Below are 6,973 nucleotides of genomic sequence, written 5' to 3'. Positions count from 1 at the left end.
GTTTGCATGACATAATTATTTGCTCTATTATTTATAAGCAGATAGTGGACATGATATACAACCAATGCTAAGAGTTTAAACAGGTCAACTTATAGGTGTGCAAAGGTAGACTTCTATTCATATATATATGTAGAAGATGGTAACTATGGAGGCTCTAAATAAACTTAAGCATGTTAAAGGAGTAGAAAATTGAAATATTTTTTCGGCAGGACAATCTTAGAGGCAGACATCATATAGCCTATGGGTGTAAATTTTGACCCACATAGGCATTTGTTTTTATAAAGGAAATTTTTGTTATGATAGTATGCATATGTTGATGTTTGATCCAAATAGACATTATCATGAACGTAGGTGATAATATATCTACGATAGTGTAGGAATGAGCTCTAGTTATAATTATTTAGAGTACATGGAGTACATGTGAAGGATGCTGAGAGATGGTATGTCTAAGGGTAGTGTAGAATGAACTCTGGTTATAATTATTTGGAGGACATGCGAAGGATGCTAAGATATGCAATCTTCGCTCGAGACATCTTCTTTGTGTACAAAGAGAAAAGAGAGGAGCTTAGGGCTTCTAGAATGGTGGTAGAGAAGAGCTTGGAGCTTTCATGATGATGGTAGATTCAAGGTTCCCTATGTTGGAAAGCATACTACTGCACATAGGCATGGCAGAGTCTAGGCTCACATGCACCCCCTCCTTGATTCAAGGTCCCCTATGTTAGAAAGCATACTACTGCACATAGGCATGGCAGAGTCCAAGCTCACATGCACCCCCCTCCTTGACATAGATGGTCCCATCACGTGTATTTGCTTATAGTTCTTCAGCTTTAAAATTGAATTGTAGAACAAAAATTAGGATTGGTGAATCAATCGACTCATGGTTTTCCAAATCAATGAAGCCTTGCACATCTGGATTAAAACCAATGGATTATCTCATCTAGCTCTTCTGTTATCATGAATTTTTGGCATCTACTATGTAGCGATATTATTTATGATACAAAGGTTACATGGTTACATAGAGACAAGCATTTTTTCAAATGACCTCCTCTCAAATTTGTAGTCAAAGGTTGTGACCATACATATTTTTTAGGTCCTTAGCCCTAAAAACCTATGTTCTACCTATGTCACCTTATTCTAGGTATATTTTTTCTTTAATTCTATGATTCATAAGATTTTTTTTTTTGAGATTTTATTGTGTACTATCTACTATTTGGAATGAGCTTTTACAGATTTATTGGTGATAAAAATAAAAATATTTCTCATAAAAAAATATAAAAATATTTCAAAGTTAAGAAAAATAGCCTCCTAAAAGTTGATGTTTTGCATCGAGTTGATGCAAAACATCAACTTTTCCACACAACTCGATGTTTTGCATCAAAGTTGATGCAAAACATCAACTCTACCACAAAACTTGATGTTTTGCATCAAGTTTCGAATGCTCTAGAGGAGAAGAAAGTTGGAGGATTGCAGGTCGATTTTCACAAATGACCTGTTTTAGCGATTCCGTCCATGTTGGCATGCTCAAACAACCTATTTAAAAATTTTGAGTACCAACACGACTATGTTTCGATGCGATGTCCAGACGTCACAAAGCGATTTGCTGATGCAGCAAATCGCTTTGTGACGTCTGGACATCGCATCGAAACATAGTCGTGTTGGTACTCAAAATTTGTGGGATAGGTCGTCTAAGCATGCTAACTCACATGGAATTGCTAAAACAGGCCGTTTGTGAAAATTGATCTTCGATCCTCCAACTTTCTTCTCCAGAGCATCTGAAACTTGATGCAAAACATCAAGTTTTGTGGTAGAGTTAACGTTTTGCATGCAAAACATTGAGTTGTGTGGAAAAGTTGACGTTTTGCATTAACTCGATACAAAACATCAACTTTTAGCCTAAAAGATGATGTTTTGCATCATTTTATGATAATAGTATATATGTAATACTTTTCTCTTTCCTTCGATGTCTTTTAGAATGTCAAGGCTCTTGTAACATTCAATTCTTGATGTCTAAGTTTTCTTTGACTTTACTTTGATCGTAAACGAAAGAAAGTTTACATTTATGCTTAATTAGGATACTTTTTATGTTTATCTCTCTCTCCCCCAAAATAATGGTCATTCCTATGACCAATTCTCTATTCAAATGATGCTTCTCATTGATAAGTTCTCAATTCACGAATCAAACTCTAGGCTTGTGAAGCTAGAGGTTAAGAAAGTGGCTTTTTATACTTTTATAATTCTAAAATTATGATAATCTTATGATTTAAATCTATAAATTGGATTTAAGTTTAGAAGATAGTTATACTATTATAATTGTATTACTAAGCTTATTCTTTTCAAAAATATTAAAAATTATCAGTAATAGCAGTGGAACTATGGCAAATTTTTTAAGAAATTGATACATAATTCATTCTTATGCCAACATGAAAAGAGAACTTTCTACCATATTCTAGGATTGGTCATCCTATGCTGAAAAATCGAGTTGATACAAAACATAAACTTTTCCATACAACTCAATGTTTTGCATTGAAGTTTTATGAAAAAGTTGATGTTTTGCATCAACTCGATGCAAAACATCAAGCTTTGTGGGAAGTTGATATTTTGCATAACGTTGATACAAAACATCAAGTATTATAAAAAAGTTGATCTTTTGCATATAAAGTTGATGTTTTGCATATAAAGTTGATGTTTTATGTCAACTTGATGCAAAATATCAAATTTTCATAAAAGTTGATGTTTTGTATCAAGTTGATGAAAAACATCAACTCTTAGCTAAGAAATTCTTACTCAGCATTAAGTTGACCGCAAATGTTGTAGCTAAAATATCCTTACTATGTGTAGTAACTAGTAGGGTTCGAACCTAAGTCCTTATCTGATATTTTACAAAAAAGTATTTTGGAAAGTATAAACTTTTGTTTCTTAAAACAAGCTTTTTCATGCTTTCTAAACTCATTTAATAACTAAAATTACCATTTAACCCCCCTTTTTGTCACATCAAGGATGCATATTCTTTAAAAATGAGTGTGTAATTATTTTTTAAAATTATACAACTTTTAAATAGCTAATTCATGATATTTTAAAATTCATCTGTATGTAAAAAACTCTTTTTAAAAAATTATATGTTATCAATTAAGAAATTGTGATACTTCAAAATGGATTTTAATACTACTCTCACATCAAGAGTCAAAATAGGGCTTTAAAATTAAGATAATAACTGTATCAAGATAACATTTTTGTAATTGTATAAATAGTTATTTATAGTTACACTCTGTAGCACATCCTCAATCATGCTAACATGGTAGATAACCCAAGGAGTTTAAGCTTCAAGTGTATACATAGAAGAAGAAAAATGTATTTGTGGATAGTGAAGAAGAGGATGCATCGTCTACTTTCTCAAGGAAAGGCACATCAACTAGTGATGGTGTAGCAATGATTATGAGGAACCATAACTGTGCCATAAGCTATATGTTTAGAAAATAGCTTCTTTTTACAGTTGTATCATTTTTAAATGGATTGAAGATGGAAATAATAAACATTGTCTCTATTTTGGCATGTTTTTTGAAAACTTATTGTTAGATTTTAATTATAATCTCAAAAAGTAAGCAAAACGAAGACTTTTTTTCATGTCAATTTTTGTAAGAAAAGTGTAAAGTGTCCAAAATATTATCGTTTTTTGGCAATGTTGTACACATGCGTAGACCACTTTTTAAAAAGAGGTAAAAAATTTGAACTTTTTTAATGGAATCTTTGAAAGATGCCAATGTTTCTCGTTTTCAGGAAATATTACCTATTTTGTCCGCAAAACAATGTTTTAGCGTAAAGTGTGTTTTGCCTTAGCAAATTGAACACTAATCGTAAGTGTTGCAAATGCTCTTCCTCGGTGCGGTTAAAGATCAAAATATCATCAAGAAATACTACAACGAATTGACCAAGATACGGGCATAATATGTTATCTATAAGCATCATAAACGTAGCTAGAGCATTAGTTAGACCAAATGGCATAACTAAAAACTCATAATGTCCAAATTTGGTACGAAAAGCTGTCTTGGGCACATCCTCCATGTGCAGATGCGGACTTGATGATAACCCGATCTTAAGTCAATCTTGCTAAAGTAGCCCACACCTTGCAGCTTATCAAAAACCTCATCAACCCGCGGTAACAGACACTTATTCTTTATCATGATTGCATTCAAACCACGATATTCTATGCATAGACCCATCTTTTTTCTTCACCAATAAAATTGGTGATGTGCATGACGAATTGCTAGGCCTAATGAAGCCCTTGGCAAGGTAGTCAGCAAGCTGACGCTCTACCTCACTGGCTTCACTATAGCGCTAAGCCAATACGAAGGCTTGCAGACTGGTTAGCATCCTTGAGTACTTCAATGGCATGTTGGACATTGCGCTTAGGGGGCAAACCAAATGGCAAGTCACTTGGAAACACATCACAAAATTCAAGCAAAAGACTTTGCAAGAATTAGAAACTTATTGAGTGAGCTTGGGAAAAATTTGAGTTTGTTCATTATTATGCATAGCACTAACATGTTGTTCACATATGACATAATTGAGAGATTTAATACTCAAACTGGAATTAAAATCACCACCACTAGCATCATCATGAGACAAAACTGAAGGAGACATGTAACACAAAAAGAGATTTTCTATTTCATGAGCATGTAGAAGGTGGTCCACTTCAACAAAACAAATGAGTGGAGATGGGGGCACATCGCGCTCACCTTACAAACGAACTTGTTTATCATTGACCTCAAAATCAAACGAATTATCTAGATATTATGAGAAAGAGATAGTCCTAAATGAAACAACCATTCACGACCCAAAATAGCATCGGCTCTAGTAATATGCTTAACCTGAAAATCTAAGTGCATTTCATGTCCCTAAATAATGAGTGGTACTTGCTTAATCACGGTGTCCCATACATGCTTATCATACCCATTAGCAAGAGATGCCATGTATTTATAATCACTAGGGCTTTATGGTAATTTTAATTTTTTAACCAAGTGATAATTTAGAAAGTTATATGTAGCCCCATCATCAATCGTGACACGAACCTTCGTCTGTTAATGTGTTCATGCATCCGAACCAAATCATAAGGCCCGAAAGAGGGTACCCACATCGTAGAGGTTACACAACACTCATGCATGGCATCGGTATGGCATACTTGAACTTTATAAAACTTTTGAGAAGCCTCAAGTGGCAAGACTTGCACTGTGTGCACTACCCTACTACCACCCTTATATCGGCATCCTTGCCATGGTTCTTGGGACAATTCAGTTTATCGTGATTAGCAGCCATGCAAATAAAACACAATTTTTCCTTTTTAGCTCACTGATAATCTTGCGGAGACAAGGGACCCCTTGGCCCCTTAGCCTTCTTAACCGCGTCACTACCTTGCTTGGCCCCCTTCCGTTTGTTCCCCTTAGAACTATGGAAGTCGGATGCTCCAACCCAAGGTGTCTTGGCTGTGCATTTCTTCTCAATATTATCATCGAAGATCTGTGCACTCTTTGTGGCCTCTTCTAAAGTTTTAGGGTATTGGGTTTTAACCTTAGTTTTATATTTATTATATAGATCACGCAGAAAACCTCACACTTTCTGAAAATCATCCAAACCCTCAAGCTTGAGAATTGTATCGCGATACTTAGAAATATATTGGTTTAATGTAAGACCTTCCATCTTACAGTTGTCCCAAGCATCCCAATTGCGATCCTTCTCGCTCTCAGGTAAGAATTCTTTATGAAAAAGTACCTCAAAAGCAACCCATGACATAAGTTGATCGCTCCTCATCCACCACTTGTAGGTCTTGCCCTCAAGCGTGAGACTTGCCTCGAGAGCGCGAACAACATCAAGAGAACGCTTCAAAAGGTGCAAGTCCATCCACTTTTGTAAAAAAGTGTTCACTATATCTTTATTACACTCCTCTTCCCCGCGGAACACAAGAGGCTTCATGCTCTTAAGCATAGCTGTCACTTCCTGATTCCCAGGCGTTTCGGTGTCTTGAGTTGACCCGCTAGGGGTAGATGCCCTTGGAGTATCAATCGACACTGCGAAACCCTAAATTAGCGACCAACTGCGAGTCGATTGCATGGTCTGTAAACTTTGAGAAAGGACAAGTAAATTTTGTTCAATATGTTATGTGCGTGATCCTAATAAATTGTGTGCGTGTAAATCCACAAATCCGTGATCACCCGCATTCAGATTAGCCATATTGGTATTCAGAGATGGATGATTGCCATGCTGCTGACCCTCGGGGTTCTCGAAAACTTCAGAGGTCATGGTAACAAATCAAATTCGTGTGCAAGATGAAGACTAGTACCTGACCAAAATCGGCTCACCGAAAATCAAACTTTTACTGCTTTCTCTAAACTGACGTGGCTCATCTGCACACACTCCTTGTTGTGGTCTGGCATAGCCTTGCTGTTGATGCCGCCTATGCCACCCCCACCACCACACCTCCATCCACCAAGGCATTAAGTTCCACCTTGTGCTTCTATCGCAAGCCTTGCCTTCTTGCACACCAACTCGCCTCACTTGTATATATAACCCTATAATGAGCTGCAATTTACCTCCAATGCTCTAGGCCACCTAACCCTAGCCGCATATTGAACCATCCCTGCCCTTGAGACTCCTACCATCGCTAATTCGAGCTGCTTTTCAAAACAACCTTGGTCATATATTAAATCACCCCCACTTTTAAGACTCCTACCATCGCTAATTCAGCCTGTTTTTTAAAGTTTGATATATTCAGCAAGGTAGTATGTAAAGTGAGACTTGTATACAGACATACATACACACACACACACACACACACACACACACACATATAATGTGTATATATATATATATATATATATATATATATATACATACATACATATCTATATATATACATATCTATATATACATACATATATATATGTATGTATATATAGATATGTATATATATAGATATGTATGT

This window comes from Cibotium barometz, chromosome 41, assembly GCF_041138505.1.
Source record: "Cibotium barometz isolate CiBa-2024 chromosome 41, ASM4113850v1, whole genome shotgun sequence".
NCBI classification, from domain to species: Eukaryota; Viridiplantae; Streptophyta; class Polypodiopsida; order Cyatheales; family Cibotiaceae; genus Cibotium; species Cibotium barometz.
This window is presented reverse-complemented; position numbering follows the sequence as displayed.